Source organism: Mustela lutreola, chromosome 4, assembly GCF_030435805.1.
Source record: "Mustela lutreola isolate mMusLut2 chromosome 4, mMusLut2.pri, whole genome shotgun sequence".
Taxonomy (NCBI): Eukaryota; Metazoa; Chordata; class Mammalia; order Carnivora; family Mustelidae; genus Mustela; species Mustela lutreola.
Genome location: NC_081293.1, coordinates 123,454,945 through 123,481,486, shown reverse-complemented (window position 1 = coordinate 123,481,486; position 26,542 = coordinate 123,454,945). Strand labels below are relative to the sequence as shown.

General features: G+C 33.3%; 1 protein-coding gene across 1 annotated transcript in view; it reads left to right on the top strand.

Moving 5' to 3' along the window:
* The first annotated feature begins 2,192 nt into the window (after positions 1-2,192).
* The window catches only part of SEMA3A (semaphorin 3A), a 322,510-nt gene continuing 298,160 nt past the window's right edge, over positions 2,193-26,542 (top strand). The window contains exon 1 of the mRNA XM_059170983.1: positions 2,193-2,276. The gene's annotated coding sequence lies outside the window, so the exon portion shown is untranslated. The remainder of the gene's footprint in view (positions 2,277-26,542) is intronic.

Sequence of the window (26,542 nt, the reverse complement as noted above, 5' to 3'; positions counted from 1 at the left end):
AGATCCAAATGCTGAAGTATTCTGATCTAGCCTCTGTAGACGTGTAGGTTTTCATGTGGAAGGGATTCAACTATGTGATAGGAGTAAGGCAATCACCAGAAGGGCATAAGAAATCGCTAATGTGCTCAGAGTAAGTTGACCTCTTACTGGCCAAAGCTGCCCTCTGCGTAAGTCAAAAGGACGCACCACTGTTGCGCGTCCAGGGAGAAAATCCCCATTCCAGCCTAAAGATGTCCATCAAAAGTCAGGAAGAATTCACACATCCTTTGCTGGGTCAGAGAGCACTATGCTTAAGCTTTGAATAGTTATCCTGAAGCCCTGTCCACCCCTTCCTGACAAGACCTCACAGCCATCCCCCTGTCCTTGCTGACACTGGCAGCCTCATCGTCACAGGGGACTGTCTTGGGAAAAACAGGATTTGATTTCTCATGCCTGTTCTCTCATTTTATGTCAGTAGCTGAAAGGAACCCAGAACTTCCAGGGCATTCCTGATTCCTCCGTCTCTAATCTTCATCGCCATTCCTCTCTGCCTCCTGATACCTTTTCACCACGTTCTCTTGAACTCACCAACAAAGCCCCTTTATCTTCAACCACTTATATGTAATTTCCCCTTATTTTCTCTCTAAATGAAGCCTGGTTCTTCTTTGATGACCCTGCTTCTCATACGGCCTCCAAGAGATGGCTATTTCCCTACCACACCACTTAAATCACTGAGATGGGAGGTGAGGTGACGTTCCCTTGCTCTTCAGTGTCACTTCCAAAACAGTCTCCTTCCTCCTCCCTGAAACCTCCTCTCTGATCTCATGGCAGGAGCAGATACCAGCTGCTACTCCTCTTTATAGAAGTCTTTTCCCGACCTCTGTCACTTCCTCTCTTCTGTTAAGATTTTAGTTTTAGCTCAATGTCTCTCTCTCCAAACCTTTCTTGTCGTAAAGTGTGGTAATTTCAGTAGCCACGTAGACTTCAAAAACACTAGTCTTTCTGTTAGATTCCTCTTCTCCAAAGATCTTGTTTTTTACCTGTCACTCCCTTGAAATAATTTCACTATCATGTGATACATGTGTCCAAGGAATATTTAACATGGTATTGACATTGGAGTTTCAGTGTTCGCATATACACTTGGGGTGATAGATTATCTATTTATTTACCTATATACCTAACAAATTCTTTGCTTAAATCAACTCTTAAAGGTTTCCCTAATCCTATTGGATTGTAAGGTAGCCAACAAAAATATGTTATATAAATGTATATAGTAAAATATTGTTTGTTTTTCAAAAATATAGTAACCTGGAAATCTTCTATATTTCTCACAAAATATACAGTTAAAAAAAAACAGGATTGGAAAAAAAAAACAGGATTGGATATAACTGTGAGAGAAATACTACTTCAGAATGCAGTTTCTATGAGTTAAATAAATTTAAAATTGTTTAGTAAGGTTAGTATCTAGCCTGTGAATCTCCATTGCATACTTTTTTTGTTTTGACCAATTTGTGTATTTTCTCAGTTGAAACAACTTCAAGTCTCTGGCCCAGATTTGAGTTGTCTTTATTTTGTTTTCTAAATTATTTTTGTTATTCAAATGCAAAATAGTGTATGATTAATGACAAAGAATCTGTTTTAGTAAAATAGAATTATTCAAAGGATGTTTTTATTTCATATTTTGAAAGATTTTATTATTTAAAACTTCTACTTACTTTGCATATGTGGTATAATTTCTTTATCTGGTGAGGAAAAAAGCTTTTGTTAAAGCAAAATCCAGTTAGTTGCTAACAGTGCCATGAAATTACTGCTTAGCTGGGTTGTCATTGTGAGCCTTTCATCATCAGTAGTGAAAAATGTTAATGACATCATAGCATTATGAACAAATCAATAGAGCGTGTTAGAGTTTCAGCTAATTCTCAAATAAATCAGTTATTCTTTACCAGAGTTAGAGCCTAAATAATGAATAATTTCAAAGTACCTCAAATCCAATTAGGGATTACAAATAGTAATTTGGTTAAAGGAGGCAGAGTGAAATGTTTGTCAGATTCAATGTCTGCTTCCCACAATGCCTTTTTCCTTCCTACATTACATTTTCCTATGCAACCTTTAGAAAACATTTACACTGACTTTTAATTTAGTGGAACACCTATTAACTGATTGCTAATTGAATTATATTGGAATTCTAAGAATGAACTTGCTTATTTTTATAGGGGACTTAAAGTGTCCAGAAACTTAAAATAACCAATTGGACTGAACAGATGTACCTCAGGAATTAAGAATTTTTCCAGAAGAAGGTAAGAGATCTTAAAATATGCACATTTTTGCATGTTAATAAGTTTTGGTGAAAATATAGATACTAGTATATTTCTTTGGTGTATAATTTAGAGGATTTTTTTTTTAATTAAAGGTACTTTCTGTTTTTACTTAATCTTTTATTCTGTGGAATGATTTGACTATATGAGATTGCTGTAACATTTCAAAAAGAAAATGGTTTGTAGGAAAGCTACATTGCCACTTCAAAACGTCAAGATTGAATCACCACTATTTTGGTGATTTTTTTTATTTTTTTTATTTTTATATGTAAGACTTAAACAGGATTTGCCATATTCCCCAAGAGCCACAGAACAAAGATAGCTGACGTGTGGGCAGATTGCCATCTAGAAAGATCCTTTGGCTAGCCTGCCTCTTCTACATTTCCTGGACCACATATGGTTACCATCAACTAGAATCCATTCAAAGGCTTGAGTGCCAAGCACAGAGGGAGGAGTCAGTTTTTAATGTGTTACATTACATTATCTTAATTTTGACCTAAGATGTGAGACTGAAATATTACCCTTAAAGTAAAATACACTTAGAAATCTAAATGTATACATACTACTTTTTTCTTAACCCTCTTTAACTATGAATGTTCCTCAAGCTGCATTTCATTGTAAGTACAAAGAAAATTTAGCAGCATTAGGTTTACCATCACACTGTATTATATATATTGCTACTGGCAGGAATTGCTATGAGAAGAAATGAATAAAGAAATTAAAACATGTATTTTAAGATCTAGGACAAGTGCACAGGAATTATAAGAAAAGAACCCTGAATCTAAATATTATTTCCCTTATAGGTGTTTGAGTTGAATAAAATTCATTCATTAATTTTATTTTATGTCACTAAAACTAAGGAGGTCCCAATTTTATTAGGTCTCTTGGGATTTAATTAGATGGTTATTTTTATTTTAATGTGAACAAATGCCTTTTTCCTCAGGTTTTCATAATTAATACTTTATATATACTTTATATGTAATTTATATTATATATTTTAAAAATAAGATTTTTAAGAATTTAAAGGAAATTACAATTTTTATATGGAAGCATCACTTACATATACAAAAAATTTATCACATAAGGTAAAAATTTAGTAATAGGAGGTGAACATTGAAGCTGTTAAAGTTAATTTCAAGTCATTATAGATTTTTAATTTTTTATGTCACATCCCATATCTTTCTTTTTTAATTTATATTCAACTAGCCAACATATACTACATCATTAGTTTTTGATGTAGTGTTCAGTGATTCATTAGCTGCATATAATACCCAGTGTTCATCACAACATGAACCCTCTTTAATACCCATCACCCAATTGTCCCATCTCTCTAAACCCCTCCCTTCTACAACCCTCAGGCTGTTTCCTGGAGTCTAGAGTCTGTCAGTTTGTCTCCTTCTCTGACTCAGTTTTCCTTCCCTTCCCCTATGATTCTCTGCACTGCTTCTTATATTCTACATATGAGTGAAACCATATGATAACTGTCTTTCTCTGATGACTTATTCCACTTAGCATAATTTCCTCCAGTTCCATTCATGTCCATGTAAATGGTAGGTATTCATCCTTTCTGATAGCTGAGTAATATTCCGTGTGTGTGTGTGTGTGTGTGTGTGTGTACCACATCTTTATCCATTCATCTGTTGAAGGACATCTGAGCTCCCTCTGCAGTTTGGCTATTGTGGACATTGCTACCATGAACATTGGGGTACATGTGCCCCTTCCTTTCACTACATTTGTATCTTTAGGGTAAATGCCCAGTAGTGCAATTGCTGTGTTGAGGGTATTTCTATTTTTAACTTCTGGAGGAACTTCCATACAACTTTCCAGAGTGGCTGCAGCAGCATGCATTCCAACCAACAGTGTAGAAGGGTTTCCCTTTTTCTGCATGCTTACCAAAATTTGTTCTCTGTCTTGTTAATTTTAGCCGTTCTGACTGGTGTGAGGTAGTATCTCATTGTGGTTTTAATTTGTATTTCTCTGATGGCAAGTTATCATGTCTCATATCTTTAGTACTGGTAGGTCAATAAAGACTTCAAAATACGACTTTTGTACTGCCAGTTCTCTATATGTATATGTACATATGTACATCCATATAAGTATCTCTCTATGTATATGTATAAATGTTCATTATTGGACTAGATTGATTTTTAGCCTTCCAGAGTGCCAGTTTCCTGGATGCTAATTTTCCTTAGTGCATCTTGTACATAAATACTAAACATTACTTTCTTTTTTAGCAAATAAGAACCTTCTAATTTTCCAATTACAGTTGCCTCAGGGTACTAATGAAGTAGGAAAAATTCACAAAATGCATTTCTTGGATAATAATTAAAATCTGCTCCAAATTTATGAAGGTCAAGGTATATTTGAAGACGTATACTTGAAGATCAAGCCAGTTTTTCCAAAATGACTTATAATCTCAGCCACCATTGAAATGGATGAGTCTTAAATTATTGAATACAATTAACAGTGTACATGTGAGACTGAAGTAGGATAGGAATTAGGAGTCAACCAATGAATTTTTATTAAAGTCAAAGTAACTAATTCAACTAAAATCTGATGAAATTTACTTCTAGGTAGTGCATCTAATGGAACTATTTGCAGAATTGAACTTTTGATTCTAGGCTTTGAGTACTACAAATGTAAACTGGGGTTGATAAATATCAGTTGGTTAGAAAATGTGATCTCATCATCCCAAATTGGAAGACTTAAAACTTTTATTTTGTTTTGTTTTGTTTAATTAACGTCCATTTCATTGACAAGGTTATTCAATCCCTTAGTTTCTCCTTTTTTTTTAAACAGAAGTAACTTGAATAAGAATTATTATCCTGTCAGATGTGTAATGTATTTAATGTAAATTATTATTTAAAAAAGAGTAGATAAACAGTATATTTTGCTTGTCCTGCTAATTCTGTTGTTTAATGGCTTACTTGCTGAGAGAATACCAATGTAGCAAGGTCCAAGATATATTTTTCTTTCCTGAATCTGAAAATTGTTCTGTAATTATTAATTATTCCCTTGACACAGCTCCATATATGTCTGATTCTAAATAAATTCTCAATTGAAAAATATAGATACTTTACTGGTAAGCTCATGACAAAGATTTCAAGCATTTAAAAAAATGGAAACTATAGTTAAGAAAAGGATATACTAATTTAGAAGAGAGGAAAATGAGATAATATTCCACATTAACTAAAAAGGAAAATTGAAAATATGTGGATGAAGAGGGACGACAATTTCAGTTTTCCTTTTTATTGCTATTTCACTTGAGATTCATTCTATATGACTACTGAATAACTTTGGTATGTTTTTAGGAAGGTTGTCTGATACAATAGAATAAAATGACATTCCAAACTCATATAGTTCTGGAATTTCAAGCTGAATCACTTTGTGAGCTTGAGATAATTACTTTGCCTTATTTAAATTTCTCATTTGTACATGGGAACTAGTAATACCTACTTTTACTTCCTTATAATTTTTACAAATTTTAAAATATTTTATAATTTTTTAAAATTACATTTTAAATGTATGTTATAATTTTCTCTTTCTTTCCCTATTTTCCAAAATACTTTTTATTCATTTAATTAAAAAAAATGTTCTGCTTTCTTCTGGTTATTTAAGAGTTATTTTTCTATTCTAGATTATGAACTTTTCAAGATTAAAAATATTTTTTCTTATTTATGCCTGCCCTTACCCATCAGTTTAAAGATAGACATCATTTTTTAGTGAATGACTGAAAGAAAGAGTAAGAACCTTTTTATACAGACGTGTTGCTGTTGAATTGAATTAAGCTGAAACCATTTAAAACACTTGAATACTCTTTTAAAAAGTCACTATTTAATAGACTTTTCCAAATGAAAAATCCTCTGACTCAATAATATATCTACCTATTAACTTAGCTTGTTTAATTTTGATTTCTAAATAGGGTCTCTTAGCTAATAACATAATAATATTTTATTCTGTTTTAACCACTTCTAAGATTTTCAAGGAATTAGAATATATCTTCCTTATTGTAGAATTTCCTAGCCATTTTTCAAAGAAAGAGAGAAAGGTAGATTTCTCAGGTGTGTAAGAAAATCATTCTGGAACTGAGCTCCCATTCAATAATAGTAACAAGAAACATAGTGATCTGCTTAACCAACAAGCCCTCACCTTCTCAGATGTTGGCTCAGATGTTAGTGACCACAGGGTTAGAAGGAGTACTCAGAGGTCTGGCCTCACTCCTGAGAAAAATTTAACACTTGCCTAACCTCCTTTACATCTAGTGAGGATAGAATTGAAGTGGCCATGAGTAGAGGGAAGTGATACCTACCTCTGAAAATTTGTTTATATGTTTGTACAAATTCTATATCCAATTCAGATGGAATCATTTATTTATTTTTCTAACTAATAATTCCTTCTTCATATGGTTATTTTTCTTCTTCTATCTTTGATAATTTGTGCTAAATGTTTTTAGGTCCACAGAACTTCTGAGCCAGAAGGGTTTTAAGAGATCACCTCATTTACATAAGGAAACTAAGGCCAAGATAAATCTAATACAAGTCACAGACATGAGGAACCCAATTTCCAAACTCTAATTTTAGAGTTCTTTGTTTTATATCATAATATCTTGCTCCCAAGATACTCTTTTTCTGGACTTTTTTTCTTACTCATTTTAGGATTATCTGTTGACTGTTTCCATTATTTATCAACATTGTCTTCAACTGAAATTTGTAACTTTCCTAGATAAAATAGAGATGACATCCTCCTCTTCCTCAAAGACAAGACTGGCAATAGGTAAAAATAATTGAGCAAGATTGAGAAATAAGAGAAACACATTCATAGTACTACCTCAGGAAGCAATCCTGGTCAGGGAATGACTTTTTATGTCTAGCCAAATATATATATGTGTATATATATACACAAACATATAGATAGATAGATAGATCGATAGATAGATAGACAGACAGATGCACACAAAAGGTAACACAGTGCATAGAACTTTTGTCTTTGTTAAACTCAGTGAGATGTGTAGCTTCTTTGGGTGAAACCTCTGTGTATTTATTTTTCTTTACTAACTTTATTGAGGGATATATTAGGTAATATAAACTCCTTATAAACTCCACCTGTTTTAAAGGGCTCAATTCTATGAGTTTTGACAGTGGTATATACCCCTAAAATCACCACGAGAAGCAAGATACAGAATATTTCTATCATGCCAACAAGGTTCTTTATGACTCTTAATTTTTTCATACTCTGCATTGGTTTACATTTTATATAAAGAAAATCGTGTAAGTATGTATTTTTGTATATTTTTTTCAGTTAGCATAATGGTATAGAGATTTATTTATGTACTTTTTTGTATCAGTAGTTCATTTCTTTTTATTGCTGAGTAGTATTCCATTGGGGATATACTACATTTGTTTATTCATTCATTTATTGATGGATAGTTGTTTCTTTTGACTTTTGTGCATTAATTCCCTATGAGCATTTGTGTACGAGTCATTGTGTAGACATGTGTTTTCATTTCTCTTGGAAAAACACATAGAATTAGAATATCAGAATCTTGGGTACGTGTATGCATAACTTTTTAAGAAATGACAAACAGTTTTCCCAAGTAGTTGCACCACTTGGCATTCACCTGAGCAGTGTGTGAGAATTCCTGTTGCTCTGCATCAGAGGTCTTCAAACTATAGCTCTTGTGCCAAATTGGCTTTATTTGTAAATAAAGTTGTATTGGAACACAGCCACACTCATTTGTCATGAATGATGTGCTTCATGCTACAAAAACAGAATTAAGTAATTGTGACAGAAATCATATGGACCTCAGATTAAAATATGTACTTTCTGGCCCTTTCAACAAAAAGCTTGCTGATCCCTGCTCTGCATCCTTGCAAAATTTCTTGTTGTCAGTCTTTCTTAATTTTAGCCATTTTAGTGTATATGTGATGGTATTTCAGTGGGATTTAATTTGCTTTTCTGATGATTAATGATATTGAGCATCTTTTAATTTGCATATTTGCCACCTGCATATCTTCTTCTCTGAATTAGCCATGGAAATATTTTGCTCTGTTTTTTTAACTGGCTATTTCCCTTACTATTTTTCAGTTGTAGGAGCCCTTGATATATTCTGGATACAAATCCTTTAGTAGATAGATAAGTTTCATGAATATTTTCTCCCATTCAATGACTTTCATTTTCAAATTCTTAAGTTTCTTTTGAATAGCAAAAAATTTTAATATTGATGAAATGCAATATATCATTTTAACCACTTGTACTGTTGGGTACTAAGAAACCTTTGCTTATCCCAGTTTAAATTTTTTTCTCCAATATTTCTCCCAAATTTTTATTCTAAGAGTTTTATTGTTTTAGCTTTTGAAGGAAGGACTCTGACCTAATTTGAGTCACTTTTTGCACATAATTAGGTATGTTTAGATTAACCTTTTTTTTTCCATGTCAGTGTCTAATTGTTCTAACATCTTTTGTTGAAAGATCATTTCTTTCCATTTCTTTACCTTAAGAACGTTGTCCAAGATTAATGGCTTATTTCTGAGCTAATTGTTTCCTTTGGATTATAACTACTTTTGCCAATGACACACCATCTTGAATTTTAAAGATTTATACTGTTGTGAAATCAATGACTTATATAAGATGACCAATTCAGCTGTATTTTAAAATTTCTTTGGTATTTCTGGGTTGTTTGCTCTCCCATGTGACTCCTGTACCCACTCCGTCACACACACAGAAAGCCTCTTAAAATTTTATTGGAATTCTGTTGACTCTGTAAATCAATTTATGTTTCTTAGAGTATCTTATTATTACTAATACTTAATTCAGTTTTACTCTGATCAGAGAACATACTCTGATATGAATCATTTAAAATCTACTGTGAGTTATTTTAAGACCCATCATATGTGCTTCTTTAGATCCACTATGTGTTTACTGATTTATTTTTGTCTAGTTTTTCTAATAAAATCCCTTCCTATGGTTATATAATGGAAAGATTTTCTCCTTTAATTCTGTCAGTTATTGTTTCTTATACTTTGTGGTATTTTTGTAAATTCATACACATTTACACTTTATACATCTTTCTAATGAATTGATCCTCTTATCATAGGTACCATTTCTTTTTATCTTTGATAATTCTGTTGACTTAATGTCTTATTTTAGCTGATTTTAAAATAGTCACTGCAGGGTTTTTATGCATAATATTTGTATCTGTTCATTTTCGAGTCATTTGTTAGAGCTGCAGTTGAACATTTAATGATTCTGATTTCTCTTCCTTTGTGTATTCCTCCATATCTTCCATGCTTCCATATCTTGGCTTTGTAAATAATGCTGCAGTAAACAAACATGGGGTGTGCATATCTTTTCAAACTAGTGTTTTCTTTTTTAGTAAATACCCAGTAGTAGAAATACTGGTTCATATGGAAAATCTATTTTTAATTTTTTGAGGAAAATTTATACTGTTTTCCACAGTGGTCACATCAATTTACATTCCCACTGACAGTGCATGAAGTGATATAGCATTGTTGTTTTGATTTGTATTTCCTTAATCATTAGTGACCTTGAGCATTTTTTCATGTATCTGTTGGCCATCTACGTGTCTGATTTGGGAAAATGTCTATATATGTCCTCTATCCTTTATTTTTAAAGATTTAATTTATCTGTTTTAGAGAGAGAGTGTGTGTGTGTGTGCTTGGGAACAAGGGCAGAGGAAGAGGGAGAGAGAAACCCAAGCAGAATTCACAATGAAAGCAGAGGCAATGTGGGGCTCAATCTCACAACCCAGAGACCAGACCTGAGCTGAAACCAAGAGCCAGACACTTACTTTACCACCCAGGTGTCCTGTCTCTGCCCATTTTTAAATTGAATTTGATTTTTGGTATTATGGTGTACAAGTTCTTTATGTATTTTGGATACTAACCCCTTATTGGTTTTATCATTTACAAGTATCTTCTCCATTTAGTGGGTTGTCTTTTTGTTTTGTTGATGGTTTTCTTCACTGTCCAAAAGCTTTTTTTTTTTTTTTTTTTTTTTTTTTGTATAGTCCCAGTAGTTTAATTTTACTTTTGTTTCCCTTGCCAAAGGAGGCATATCTAGAAAAACATTTCTAAAGTTGATGTTGAAGAGATTACTGCCTGTTTTCCTCTAGGAATTTTTTGGTTTCAAGTCTTACATTTAGGCCCTTAATTTATTTTGAGTTTACTCATGTGTATAATATGAAAAAGTGGTTCAGTCACATTCTTTTGGTTGTAGCTCTGCAGTTTTCCCAATACCATTTGTCAAAGAGACTATCTTTGCCATTGCATATTCTTGTCTCTTCTGTTGTAAATTAATTAACCATAATAGCATGGGTTTATTTCTGGATTCTCTCTTCTGTTTTGCTGATCTGTTATTTTTTTGTGCCAGTACCATAGTGTTTTGATTATTATGGCTTTGTAGTGTATCTCGAAATCTGGGATTGTGACACCTCCAGCTTTGTTCTTCTTTCTCAAGACTGTTTTCATTATTCAGGTTCTTTTGTGGTTCCATGCAAATTTTGGAATTTTTTGTTCTAGTTCTGTAAAAAATGCTGTTGATAATCGATAAGGATTACATTAAATCTGTAGGTTGTTGTGAATAGTATGGTCATCTTAATATTGACTCTCCCAATCCATGAGCATGGAGAATCTATTCATTTATTTGGTTATCTTCAATTTCTTTCATCAGTACTTTGTACTTTAGTACAGGTCTCATCTCCTTGGTTAAGTTTATTCCTAGGTATTTTCTTCTTTTTGGTGCAATTGTAAATGGGATTGTGTTCTTAATTTCCCTTCTGCTACTTCATTATTAGAGTATAGAAATGCAACAGATTTCTGTATATGTATTTGGTATTCTGCAACTTCAATGAATTCATTCATCTGCTCTAGTGGTTTTTTGGTGGAGTGTTTAGGTTTTCTGTATATTGTATTATGTCATCCGCAGATGGTGAAAGTGTTACTTCACCAATTTGGGTGTCTTGTTTTTTTGTTTTGTTTTGCTTTTGGGTTTGGGGGGTGTTTTTGGTTTTTGCCTGATTGCTGAGACTATATTGAATAAAAGTTGCAAGAATAGATATTGTCTTGTTCTTGATCACAGATGTAAAGCACTCATGTTTTCACTATTGAGGATGATGTTAGCTGTGGGTTTTTCATATATGGCCTTTGCTATGTTGTGGTATATTCCCTCCAAACCTGCTTTGTTGAGAGTTTTTATCATAAATGAATGTTGTATTTTCTCAAATGTCTTTCTGCATCTATTGAAATGATTATTTGTTTTTGTCTTTTCTATAGTTAATGAGATGTAAGACACTGATTGATTTGCAAATATGGAATCATCCTTGCATCCTTGGACAAAATCCCTCTTGATCTCATGATGAACGATTTTTTAAAAATACTCTTAGATTTGGTTTGCTAGTATTTTGTTAAGAATTTTTGCATTTATCTTCAGACATTGATTTTTTGCATTTTTGCATTGATTTTTGCATTTATCTTCAGACATTGGCCCATAGTTTTCCTTTTATGTAGTATTTTTATCTGGTTTTGATATCAGGGTAATGGTGGCCTCATATAATGAATTTGGAAGCTTTCCTTTCTCTTCTATTTCTTGGAATCATTTGAGAAGAGTAGATGTTAACTCTTCTTTAAATGTTTGGTAAAATTCACTTGTGAGGACATCTGGTTCTGGATTTTTGTTTGTTGGGAGTTTTTAATTACTGATTCTATTTCATTGCTAGTAATGAGTCTCTCCAAATTTTCTGTTTTTTTTTTCCTGATTCAGTTTTGGAAAGTTATATGTCAGTAGGAATGTACTTATTTCTTCAACATTTTCTAATTTGTTGGCATAATTTTTAACATTTTCTTATAATGTTTTGTAATTCTGTGGTGTCAATGATTATTTCTCCTCTTTCATTTCTGATTTTATTTATTTATTTATTTATTTATTGACTTTTCTCTCTCTCTTTCTTTATGCATCTGGCTAAAGGTTTATCAATTTTGCTTATCTTTTCAAAAAGCCAGCTACTGGTTTCATTGATTTCCTATTGTTTTTTAAAATCCCTATTTCACTTATTTCTGCTTCAGTTTTCATTATTTCCTTCATGCAGCTGGCTGTGGGTTTTGCTTCTCCTTTTCTTCTAGCTCCCATAGGTGTAAGATTAGAATGTTTGTTTGAGATTTTTCTTGCTTCTTGAGGTAGGCTTGTATTGCCATAATCTTCCCTCTTAGAACAGCTTTTGCTGCATCCCAGTGATTTTGAAATGTTATGTTTTCATTTTTATTTGTCTCTTTGTATTTTTTTTTAATTTCTTCCTTGATTTCTTGGTTGACCCATACATTGTTGGTAGCATGTTATCTGTGCTTTTCCACATTTTTTTCTTGTGATTGACTTCTAGTTTAATACCATTGTAGCCAGAAGAGATGCATGATGATTTCAGTCTTTTGCATTGGTTGAGACTTGTTTTGTGGCCTATTCTGAGTAATTTTCCATGTGCACTTGGAAAAATGCATTTTCTGCTGTCCTTGGATGGAATGTTGTGAATATATCTGTTGCACCCATTTGGTCTAATGTACCATTTAAAGCCTCCATTTCCTTGTTGATTTTGTTTGCTCATTTGTTTTAAAAGGATAAACATCTTTCTTACATGGCAGAATATTCGTTATAGTTTTGACATGTTCTTCATTGTCTTTGTTTTCTCTAAGTTCTGTATTGGTGATTTTAGGGTTTTGTTGTACTTCTTCATTCATGTTGATAGTTTTCTTCATGAGGCAGATAATTCTGGATTGTATATTGGTATATGGGTGAGATATCCAACCATTTCTGGAAGCACTTTATGAGCTAAGGTTGGGGTGGGAAGGATTAGAGAACATTTTGTGGACCTTTAGACTGCACTTTATATTGGCCAGTAAACAAATCAGTCTTTTCACAATGGGCCACCAAACAACAACATATGAAAGACATGTGTACTTTTTTGAGTCCTATGCAGTTTATATAATAGTTGACAGAGGGGAAGTACCTCCTGATTGCTGATATTTGGGTGCAGGGTGGGGGAAACTTGGTCTTCCAGTCTTCTTGTAGTAAGGCATGGTATTAAGTCCTCATTGTCCCAGGTTCCTCAGAGTTAGTGGGCTTGCTCACCCTAAGCTCTCTGACTCCCCTCTGTCATGTTAAATAAGTTTATGTGAATTCTTATCCCCAAAATTCCTTGAAGTCTTATATTGCTATAACCACTTTTATCATCCTCATGAATATAGTGGATGAATACATTTTTGTTTGGTTACAGTTCTTTTATTATGTCTTTACTGGGGTTAAGGTAGGAAGACAAGGTGAATTTGTATGTTTAATCTTTCTCATTTAATTGGAATTCACATTATATTCTAAACAAATAAGCAGATATTTAAAAAATAGATTTACTTGACTTAAATATTTTTATGGATGATGATAATGTGTGTTCAGAGGTTTAATAGGCAGAAAGAGTAATCTCCTGAGTTTTTCAGGAAGAGATAACTAGACCAGTGATTAATCAGTCTCCCTTCCTTTGTGGCCATATTTTGTGGATCATTTTATTACTTATTGGCACTTTTGCCATATAGGAAGAAAAGAAAACTCAGATCTATCCACTTGAATATATGCTTAGAATTTTTACTCAGAGTTTTGATAGAGGAAGAATTGGAAATTATTGGCTAAAATGATACTTTGAGATTATATGCAGATTTCATTACTTATGTTATTTTTGTACTCCTGTTACCATAGATAATCGACTATAATTTATGTGGGAGTATAGACTGAAATATAGTTGCAGCTCATCTGGGTTTCATCAAAATTATATCCCTTTTGGGCCACAACTGGACTTTGAAACAACTTATGTCATGTCTGGAAGTGCTACCCATAGTCATCAGGGATTTGCCTGAGGTCTGCGACAGTTGCCATGGAATCTGTCCTACCACACTCTTCTTTAGTGAAACCATAACCAATAGCAGTTAGCCAGAACTGAAAATAACAAAAGGTGAAGAAATAAGCAAGAAGAAGAGCATTAACTATTGCACTTGTAGACTGTTGTATGTAGATCCATGTCAATTAGTTATTATAAATGGAATTTCTGGAAAAAGTTATTTTAATCTATATTACACAAATTGAGACACAGGTCCTCATGTTTTGGGGGAGTTTTAGCCCATATCATTTTAAATATGTGGTCACAAGTTTGTTTGAACTTTCTTTGTTGAGGACATTTTTCTTTTGTTTCTAAAATAGTGAGGTTAAAAGAAAAAATCAGACCAAACCATAGAATAATTTTTTAATCAGAAGAGCAGGAGTTCAGATAAAATTTCTGAATAGTCTGTATTTAAGTAGCACTTTCCAAGATATTTATAAAATCTCAAAAAAGACTATCCAAAGGTGTTTAGAAAGCAATCTTACTGAATAGTGCTTCAAAACTGACATGACTTGAAGTTGTGTTAAAGCTGTAAATATATTGTCATATTGCGATGTTGTGATTTATTTGAGAGGGAGGGGGATTTATTGAAGGTATGTAAAAAAATAGCATTTAAACAATTTTTACTTAACATCTTTTTTTATTTGTTTGTGTTTTAGAGAGGAAGATAGAAGGGGAAGAAGGGCAGAGAGAGAGAGGGAGAATCTTAAGCAGGCTCCATACCCAGCATGAAGCCTGATATAGGGCTTGATCTCACAACCCTGAGATCATGACCTGAGCCAAAATCTACAATCAGATGCTTAACCAATTGGGCCACCCACGTGCCCCTCCCTTGACATTTTAGAGAGCATTTTTTTTTACTCACAATACTAAATTATCCTTGGATATTGATTAAAAAGTTATCAAGAGAGGTATGGAGATAGAAAGATGAATAAAATAAAAGCATGTATAATAACAAAGGATTCTAGGGATATGTAGAATATACTTATTCACATCAATAGAAAAATCAATTGCAGTTTGATAATCATTTGAGACCACCCTAAATTTCCATCAAGCAATCGAGAAATCTTTCGGCACAGTGACTACTCTAACTTGCTATATTGACCACCAGTCTGAGAGCAAATGGACTGAGACATTTATATTTTGATTACTAGATAATATGCAAAATATATCCATCCTTTATCATTAATCTCATCCAATTTATAAACTAGGAGATATGTGTGTTGCTTGAATTCATAATTTAAAAAGAGGGTTCACGGGGCGCCTGGGTGGCTCAGTGGGTTAAAGCCGCTGCCTTCGGCTCAGGTCATGGTCCCAGAGTCCTGGGATCGAGCCCCGCATCGGGCTCTCTGCTCAGCGGGGAGCCTGCTTCCTCCTCTTTCTCTCTGCCTGCCTCTCTGCCTACTTGTGATCTCTGTCTGTCAAATAAATAAATAAAATCTTTTAAAAAAATAAAAATAAAAATAAAAAGAGGGTGGCCATTTTGAAGAAACTGCATAAAATGGTTGTGTCAGTTGTTCTGCCAAAATGCCTAGTTTCAATCTCATCATTGATCTAGCTAATTCAGTATGAACCGTCATGTCTCAGCTCAATATTAATTCCATAAAAAACTTCATATCTTATAGTACTTGTCACAGTTATAATTTCTTGTTATAATTTGTCTTCTATAAATTACACTATTTATTAAGTTGGGGATTATGTTTCTATTTGCTAACTTATTCACTCATAGTTGCTCAATTTGCATAATGATCATTTGATTAGTTGAGCTTACATTTAAATATTATATATTTTGCTTAATTACTTTTATGGCTTCTTGCCATTTCTAATAATATATGAGAATATTATCTATAAAAGTAGCTTTGAATTGTGCATTTATGAACATATTTGAGTTGTAAAACCCAACCATAGTAATGGTTATCATATCACAACCTTTTGCAAAATTATTCTCAATGTGTTAGTTGATTTATTTTCAAATTCATAATAAGAATCGTTGATTATAACTGGGAGTTAAGTGCAACTGAGAACTGGTAAACTACACATACACACACACAACACACACACACATATGTATAAACTATATATATGTATAGTTATGTAATTATATATATAGTTTACAACTTTGGATTGTGTATCAGAGGACATATACAAATTTATTTACTCTCTAGTTGTTTTGTTTTACCAAAGAGAGCAAAGTTAATTCAGGAAGAGTTTTTAAAGATCATTCTGCACAACTTATTTAGGTATAAGAATTAAAGAAATGAAAATAAGTAAAACCATTTGTCCCAAACAGAGTCAATAGAAATCATAGGTATAGAAATCAAATATTTGAAAGCTATAAAGACAGTTCTTCTACAGCCAACATGTGGGCTTCATTTCAGTTATTTGCTGCCTTAAAATTTTTATTTTTAAAAAAGTTTTGCCTTAAGCAAAAATAAATTATACCTACCATGTTTTGTGAATGAAATAAATGTTTGCTTCTACAACCTGGTAACTTAGTACAAGAATATCCAACAAAAAGGGCAAACCTAATGTCAGTCATTTAACAACAAAATGATAGTGTCAGCATTTTTATTAATGTTTATTTTGAATCAAGAGATCATTGTCTTATAGAAATATTCTAGACCAATTGCTAGTCTAGACTCTGATACTATATGGAGGTGCCTTGTAAATTAAATCCTTTCATATCCCACAGGCTGAGATCATGCACATCTGAGATGTGTTAGCTGAAATTCCACACAATCCTCAATTGCCAAGTTTGGATAGAGTGAACATAATACTAAAAGTAAGAAGACTAAGAAAAATTAACATTAAAAAATGTATATTATACAAAGGTCTTACAGAAAGCAGTGAGAAGAGAAGGCCCTCTAGCATTCTTTACTCCCAGATTTAAACTTGAAAATGAATTGTTTTTAGCTCCAGGGAGGAATTACGAAGGTAGGGAAAAGGGTTATAAACCTGAACAACCAAATGTGAAAAAATCAGACAAAGACAAATACTGTATGATCTCATTAATATGTGGAATCTAAAAAAACAGAAACAGAGTAGAATGATGGTTGCCAGGAACTTGGGGGGAGGGTGGGAAATGGGGAGATTTTTGTTAAAGAGTACAAAATTCCAGTTATATGAATAATAAGTTCTGGGGATCTAATGTACAACACGGTGATTAAAGTTAACAATACTGTATTGTTAATTACTTGAAAGTGGCTAAGAAAGTAGATCTTAAATGTTCAAAACACACACACACACAAATATTGACTATGTGAGGTGATGGATGTGTAAACTAACCTTATTGTGGTAATCATTTAGTAATATATACATAAATCAAATCATCATGTTGTATACCTTAAACTTACACAATGCTGTATGTCAATTATATCTCAATAAAGCTAGAAAAAAAAAAGCAACGAATTAATTCAGAGGTATTTTCTGAACAGCTTTCTCTTGAAAATGCATAAATACAAGAAGTGATTCCTTCCCTCAAGTATCCATCAGTTTAATTGAAGTTGTATTTTTGTCACCATTTTACCAGTTTAACATTCATTTCCTGAATATTTAGAGTATTCCAGGTATTATGATAAATTATTGGAAAAGAGTAATAAAAATAAATGCCCCATAATCACAAGAATGTCATCATGGGAGCAATATAGTAAAAAGTTCAATAAAATATGGTAAGTGCTAAGATGGCAGAGTGCCCACTTCTCAGTCTTCACTTAGCTTTCATATAATTCCCATGAGAAGACTATAGGAATTTAATTTATTTAATTATAGTGATAAATATAGACAAATAACCTAATATCAAACTGACCAAAGCATATAAATAGGAAATTACAACAGACCACGTGATAATGTACAGCAAACATATGAAAAGGATGCTATTAGTAGTAGGGAACTTCCAGCTACACCAGTAATGAGATAACAGTTTTCTTCCATTGGGTTGGAGAAAATTGAAAAGAAGATATCTAGTCATTATTTTCTAGGGTGCCCGGATGTGGGCACACTCATTGCTGGAAGGTATCCAAATGACCATGAATTTATGAAAACTAATCAAGAAATATCTTCTAAAATAAAAACACATATACAGTTGACTTTTGAAAAATGCAGATTCAAATATTCACATATAATTTTTGTTTCCCTCAAAATAACTATTAATAGCCTACTATTAAGCTAAATGCCAATAACATAAACAGTCAACACTTATTTTGTATGTTTTATATATTATATAATGTATTTTTAAAATAAAATAGACTAGAGAAGGGAAAATGGTAAGAAAATCATAAGGAAAAGAAAATACATGTATGGTACTATATGTATATTTATTGAGAAATAATTTGTGTATGAGTGGACCCACACAGTTCAAATCCACGTTGTTCAAGGCTCAACTGTATTTTATTTTTATTTTTTTAACTGTATTTTAATAAAATAACAACTAACCAAAAAATAAGACAAAGTAACAAGGGCAAGCATAAAAACCCCCGATGAGTATCTAAATGGGGAAAATTAATGCAGTTTTAATGTATGCTATTGAATATTGCACATTTAACAGCACACAACAGGTGTTTGCATTTGACTGGTGGCTATTCATGATGTTTGTTTCATGGGAAAAAAACATTTTTGCTAGGCAATATTTATATGGCTAGTGCTTTTTTAAACATAACATAAAACTCAGTCTATGATATTTAGGTATTTATGTTTGCATCAATGTGAAGGAAGATGTGGAAGGAGCTACTGTTGACCTCAGAAACCTGGGGTGTGAGGAAGAGAGTTAATACAAGTAATTTTTTTTTAAAGATTTTATTTATTTATTTGACAGAGAGAGATCACAGGTAGGTAGAGAGGCTGTCAGAGAGAGAGAGAGAGAGGGAAGCAGGCTCCCCGCTGAGCAGAGAGCCCGATGTGGGACTTGATCCCAGGACCCTGAGATCATGACCCAAGCCAAAGGCAGCGGCTTAACCCACTACGCCACCCAGGTACCCCTAATACAAGTAATTAACTTTAGGGGCACTTGGATGGTACAGTATTTAAGCATCATACTCTTGGTTTGGGCTCAGGTCCTATTCTGAGGCTTGTGAGATCAAGCCCAGCACTGGGCTCCACACTCAGCATGGAATCTGCTTGAGAGTCTTTCTCCCTCTCCCCCTTTGCCCCTCCCATTCATCTCTCTTGCTCTCTCTTCTCTCAAATAAATAATCTATATATTTTTTTAAGGAATTTAATTTAAAATTTTCCCCTTACGCAGCTTCTTATATTTCTACTGGTTGAAGGAAACACATGTCTATTTTGTTTTCCAAATATTCATTATAACAAAACATATAGATATTCTGGAAAATAACGAGATAAATGTGTTGCAGAATTTCTTTTCCTTTGGTGCCCAAGGGTTCTGGCCACACTGCTTTGAGGAATGCAGAGGCAGACCAGACAAAGAGTGGTTGGCGCCAATGCAAAGTTTATTGAGTGATCGTACAAAGCTCCTCAAGAGGGAAGGGACCTGAGAGGGTTGCCACCAGAGTTTCTACGTCTGGGGTTTGTATGGGCTTGTCGGTGGGCTGTTTTAATCTCATTAACCCTCCAGGGCCTGTCCTCTATTCAGGCTTTTGTCCTCTATATATCTCATAGGGAAGGTGGAGGCCTTCTTCTAGGGTGGTATAAAATCCCTTCAAGGTTGGTTTCCTCTTGGGGTGGGGGGTGGGGAGGAGGCCCTGTCTATGCCTGACTTCCTGCTAATTATCCTTTGTCAAATACACTTGAAATATTTTTTACATTATTAATTGTAAAAAAAAAAAAAAAAAAAAAAAGCCTGTGGCTTTTTCCCATATGTGTGTACAGGTAATCAAGAAATTGATAATATTATTTTTAAAATTAAAGTATTTTGAGCCAAAATAGGATTATTAGCTTTAGTTTGTGCATTAGTTTGTTATCTTTCATCCTATCTACTAGTGGGTAGGCTTGAGTAGGTAATATTATCTTACTTTACAAATGACTTGACCTAGTCCATAGACCAAATATAAGAAACACTATTGATTGATGTTCAGAAGCAAGCCCTGATATCCTTAAATAAATCCAAAATCAGCTGTGAGGAAGCAACTCCAACCCCTTTGAGAAGATAGTCTTTCAGAAAACCCAAGTGCTGCTAACTTGGCTCTGAATCATGTCAATCCATTACACAGGGCACTATGGATAACATAGCTAGGATGAGGCTTCATAGCAATGACTGGTCCAGATGTTTGAATTCTGATTATGTTTGAGATGGAAACATTCAGAAATATGTGCTTTAATTATAGACATGGAAATAATTATTTCTCTGCCTCATCCATCACCCTGCCAAGGCTAAGATTTTTGTAACTACTACTTTGTCCAATGCATTTGTAAACAGACGTTCCACAATTTTGCTGGAACTGTTTTCAAATTACTACTTGTATATAATTTTCTTTGAGAGATATGTAAATCAACATTCCCATACATACATTAATATATTCACCAATTAGGGCTCTCCTAGTTGATCCACATGAGAAATTTTCAGAAAAGCAGGCAAGATATTTTTCACAATATAAATAACACTAAATAGACACAAAGTGTAGACTTTTAAACTATAGCTACAGGACTTTGAATGTTATGACTAATTCTAATATTCTGATAGAAAAAGATATGTCATTATCACTTTTGTACTTTTTTATTTACACATTCTTGCAACCACCAAATATTACCTTCTGTGATAAAGTTTGATGAGGAGAAATCGGTAATGGGTTTTGGTTGATTCTAATTTGTATGTTTTCTGCCTCCTACATATTTTTACATGATATTGCCTTCAATTAAGTAAACTATTGAGCATTGCCTCCACTTTCAGAATAATGGGTCTTCTCTAAAATGTTTTTAATTTTATCTGCTCAGTGATTAGACTTGACCCAGCATTTTCAATAAGAAATAGTTGCATATTGTAGTGATGGACTTTAAAAAAAAATAATAAGCATCGATCTACCACAATCTGACTAAATTATTTAAAATAAATTCACAAAATTAGCCATAATTTATAACATCAATTTTAAATGAAATCTTCAGCCATGTATCAGACTAGCACATATTTTCCTTTCCCATTTTACCTTCCAAATAAGTACTGACAATTAGGCAGCACTTAACATTTATCATGCTTATCTTCGCAGCTGCAGTGGCACTAAAGGTGACTAAGAATGGCAAGAGGAGTTTTTTGTGAAGAGTTTAAAATAAAGGGAAATAACGATTGATTTCCCTTTGCTTGTTGAGTGGTTGGAGGTAGATAAGCGGATTTGTAGTGAGGTCATCATTCACAATTGGATAGTAATTTGAAAATGGATTAGCTTAGAAGTAGCAATTTCTGCTCCATGGGTTTTAGTGAAAAAGTCTGCCTAATTCTGTAAGAGACCTCATAAACTGGCAGAGATCAATGCCTACCTAATGTGCCATTATGCACTGGGCACACTTCAGTGATTACAGCACAGCTGTGGCTGGGTTTTGCCTGATATTTCTTTAGCACTCGCACCACAGGTGTTCCACATGATTATTTTGCCCAAAGGAATAAACTCTTTAAAGAATTAAAATGGACGAGAGGCTTTTCTTCCTGACAAGCTTTTCACTTTTTAAACTAAGAAATGACCAGTGTCACATCTCAGTAATGCCAGCCCTGTAACAAATAAAGACTAAACAAATTAAGAGAAGGAAATTATCCTCTATTATATGTCTGGATGGCACATTCTTATGTTTAAAATTTAATAGCCCAAGACTACCTGCCTTTGTAACTTGAAAGAACATTATACAAGTTCCGGGTTGGAAAGGTTCAATGTTTTAAAGATTAAGGGTTTCATCTTTAAGTGTGAGAGCTAGCACTAACTAATTTTTAAAGTCCTTTAGTTCTTCTTCTAGGTCATGCCAGTTCATTGGCAATGAAGAATAGGAATGAATTTACAACAAAATTTGAATATTAGATCCCCTGCCTGTAATCCTTAGATTCTTATCCTCCTTGGATTTCTTTACTGGTTGTTTGCAAATATTACATATAAGAACAATAAGTATATTATTAAGGGAAGGTAAAATAATTTGAACTGCTAATCTGTAAGAGTATAAACAAATAAATTCCACTTTATACTTTAAACAAATAATATTTAACATCTATATAATAATATTATTTATCTGGAAATTTTTATTTTGTAGCTCTTTAAATTTGATATGATATATAATAACAATAACAATATATAATATACATATTGTATAAATATTATTGTTACATAATAACAATCTTTCAGGGTAATGCAACACAAGGAAAGGAATTTATTGACAATAATTTATGATTAGTGCTTTGCCACTAGTCTGAGCAGTATCTAGTATAGAGTCTAAAACTTTCAAAGTCTTGTTTTTATGTAAGACAGGTGATATGTTTGTAGTTAATAACAAATTTGCCAGCAACATTACATTCAGTCCACTGCTTGACCTGTTCTGGAGAAAATGGAAACAAGGTTATGACTGGCCAACCAATACTGTTTAAGATTTTAGGGGCAAAGCAAAGGATTTCTTGTCTCAAATTATTCCTTAATCTGCTCATGCAAAATCCTTTCAAGAAAGGACAATTTATCTAATCTACAGTTGGATGTTAATCTCTAAATGAAATACTCCTAATAGAGGAAGCATATTGCCTTGAAGAAGTTTAGTTCATGTAGTAAGAATGGTGATAGTCCCATTTAATAATTCCAAAGAATTGTTATGTTCAGACTTTCTATGAATAATTAGTTTTTCTTAAAGGGACTTAATTCAGAAGAGAAATGTTTCCATGGTGAGGGGACTCATCATGCCATTTGGAAAACACACACACACACACACACACACACACACACACATCACACACTGGGAGAATTGAGTTGAGAAAAAGAGGCAATTTGAAGGCTGTCCCATGAAAGGAAGATGAAGTTGGCTGAGTGAATCCACCAGGGAGTAATCAGTTAATCTGTGGTCCTCAGAAACTCTCTAGAGGAATATAAAGAATAACTTTTTAGCTTATAAAATCCTCTCAAAATGAAATGAACTATCTTGAAGTTATTACAAAGGATAACTCTTCTCTGAGGTTGCTTGAACTTATTTATTAATATTGCATTATATTATACAATATGTGCAAATATTAATCTATAATTTGTAGAGTAATATATAACATACTATATATTATATATACAAATCTCAATAATACATTCTAAAAAAGATAAAGATGGAAACATCCATTGCCTCAAGTATGGGAAAATAAGACTCCACGTTGTGTTTTTGTATGGAGAGGGTGGTGATGCTCAAAGAAAGATACTGGAATACAAAAGGTAAATTCTTCTCTCCTTCCCATTTTTCTAAACCCAGCATTGATCATCAGCATCATTTTCATTGTCATGAGTTTAGTAAAATTAATTGAAATAATCAGATTAAATTCACCCTCTCACTGACCTATTAGAACCTTCAATTCACAATAAACCCCAAAGGCTCAAGCTGAAACTGCAGATGTTATGGCAAATCTGTTCCAAAACAAGAACATTTGTAGTGCTTGGTTTAGAAGTTTACACAATGGCACGCTGGACAGAAAACTGAGGGTACAGATTTTTCTAAACTTACCTCCATTTAATAAACATGACCATAAATGTGACAAGAATGTGTTGGGGCTACTTTTTAAGGTATGTAAATATGTAAATGAGCACTAAAAAAACAAATGGAAGAAACTGTAAAAATGTAGCTGAGATTAAGATTTGCATCATTTGATAAGAACTTCTGTTGGAAAGGTACTTGAAATGACAGTTTCTCACAAACCATCTTCTAATTAGAAAGGTTTCTCAAAGACACACTCTTTTGAAATTATTGAAAAATGAAAAAGAAATACTTCACATTTGAATCAAATGGAGGAGACCTTAAAAAAATGACCTCAGTGCTACAGGCAGGTTGGATCAGAAGACCCTGAGGAGGATGTCCCACAGCATCAGCCAGGAGTCGTTGGCTTTGAGCAGGGCAGAAATCAAACGTTAGCCTAAGAATGTGAAAGCAGAGCTTACTGAATGGCATAAGTGACAGAATACAGATGAAGGAGTATCTGGGAGACTCATAAAGGAAAGGAGAACTGAGTCTCTCCATCCCTTGGGGCTAAGGATTTATACTGGAAAGAGAAAGAGGTCAAGGATGCGTTCCTTCAGGAATCCAGGGTTGGGTCCAATCAGAGGTGAGTGACAGGTGAATAATGGGTTTTATTTAATAAGTCGTGGAAGGTAGGGGTATGGATGCCAACATTTTTTTGAAGCCAGCATCCTAGAATGTATTTGGGATCTGGCTCTTCCTAGATCATATCAAGGTTTTGGGGTCCTAGGACAAAACTGAGACAATGGTTACCTTTCTTGCTTCCTCTTTGGAGTAGAAACATAGCTTCTTTGGTTCCTACTTAGATGCAAGGTAAAATACAGAACACGAGTAAGTAGGGCCTAACATGGAAACAGCAAAAATGGAGCCTTTCCAAAATGGCATCCCTTCAGCTTCCCCATGTCATTAGTAACTACAACACCTAGAGTAGGTCATGGATTTTCAGAAACCAAACAGGCGGGGAAAATGCAGTGAAGAACATAAAGGACTTAGCCTGGTGGATGCGGAGTACTCTTGGAGTGATCTCTTGTATAGAATGAATTTTAAAATGATAAAAGACAAGAAAGAAAGAGAGAAAACAGCAATAACAATAAGGAAAATAAAAAGTTAAGAGAATACTTAAAAGAAAAATGAGATAATGGTATATTGGGAAACCATAATAGAGGATCTTTTTCAGCTTTAAAAGACACCATGATTCTAGAGTTTTAGATGATTTGAAATGAAAAAGTAAGAAACCATGGCAAAAGTTTAGTTATTTATGCTAAGGTAGAGTAATACAAATTTCACAGAGCTTTTATTTTCTTTGGGAAGATTGAAAACTAATGATTTGTGAGAATTTTGAAAGAGCAGTATGTCGGATGGTACCTGGGATGTGATCAGGGCCGCTCATTATTTTTAATGAAATTAGCCCATTAATTTCAGTATGGGCTGAGTTAATCACTTAAGAAACTTCTTTTCTCTGTGAATGACTGTGTAATAGGAAATAAATATATTTTCTAAAAACTGCAAGTGAAGATGCATCATGTGATACATTTGTTCAGATGTTGACTATAGATTATTGATGATATGAATGGTATCGAATACTATGATCCTTGGAAATATATTATTGGTGCATTCTTAAATGGTACAAATGTAGTTCCTTGAATTTAAAAAGTGATATGCAAAAATACAGTCAGGGTCCTAAGACAGTAGAGCACAGCATTAAAGCATGTGGGCTCTGGGGCAAAGGACGTTGGAGGAGGATTTCAAAAGTTGCCTGTGAATTCTGACAATTTCCTTGAGTTCTGCCTTCTGTTTTGATAAACTTGCTCAAATTCTCTAAGCCCTGTTTCTATAAAATGGGAAGAAACAATAGTTCCTATATCAGAACTATTCTGAAAGGTAAATTAATAAAGAATTAACAGGGTTTTTTTTTTTCAAGAAATGTTAACTATTATTATCTAATGAAATAAGGATTCTATCAAACTAAAGATAGTGAATTACAGCGCTTTGAATACGTTTTCTTTTTTCCTTTCCTAGAGGCTTGTGTGTGATATTTATTCTTTAACCAGGGTCTATTATTTTAGATAAAACTCAGCAATTCTTGAATACTTTTTTAAACAGAAGGTATTATATATCGAAATGGAATTCTAAACCCGCTGCATTCTTTATCTGCATTACTTTGTATCTGTGTTTTACATTCTTTTGCTCTCTTGTGTTGAATTCAATGAGACTTCAAGATGTGAATGAATGAGTTTGCCTTGGATACATGTCAAACCAAAGCCACCACTGCTGCATGGAGGTGACTTATATTTATTTCTTCTTTCCTCCCTTAGAGTAAAAAATCCACTGTTCTGCATCTTTTTAGCTGAGGTAGTGGTCAAATTGGTGAATTAAATGTTTTAAACTAAATTTAACATTCCAAAACTTCAGCAGCACTCAAATCATTTATAATGTATGCATATTTATTGAGGGCTATGCTTTTGCTAATGTGAACAGCTATTTTTTTTTCTCTCCCAAGAAGTTGTCAGTTAACAAAGAAAAAAATTCTTTTACAGGCAACTCTTTTATGAGAACCATCTTGTCAGTTAAAAACACAACAAAACAGTCAACAAAATTCTCAGAAAAAAATAAAGATTTTTATGCTAACATTTATTCTAGTGACTTAATATTATTGGCATCACAAGCCTTTACATATTATTATTTAGTTAAGAAGAAATATAAT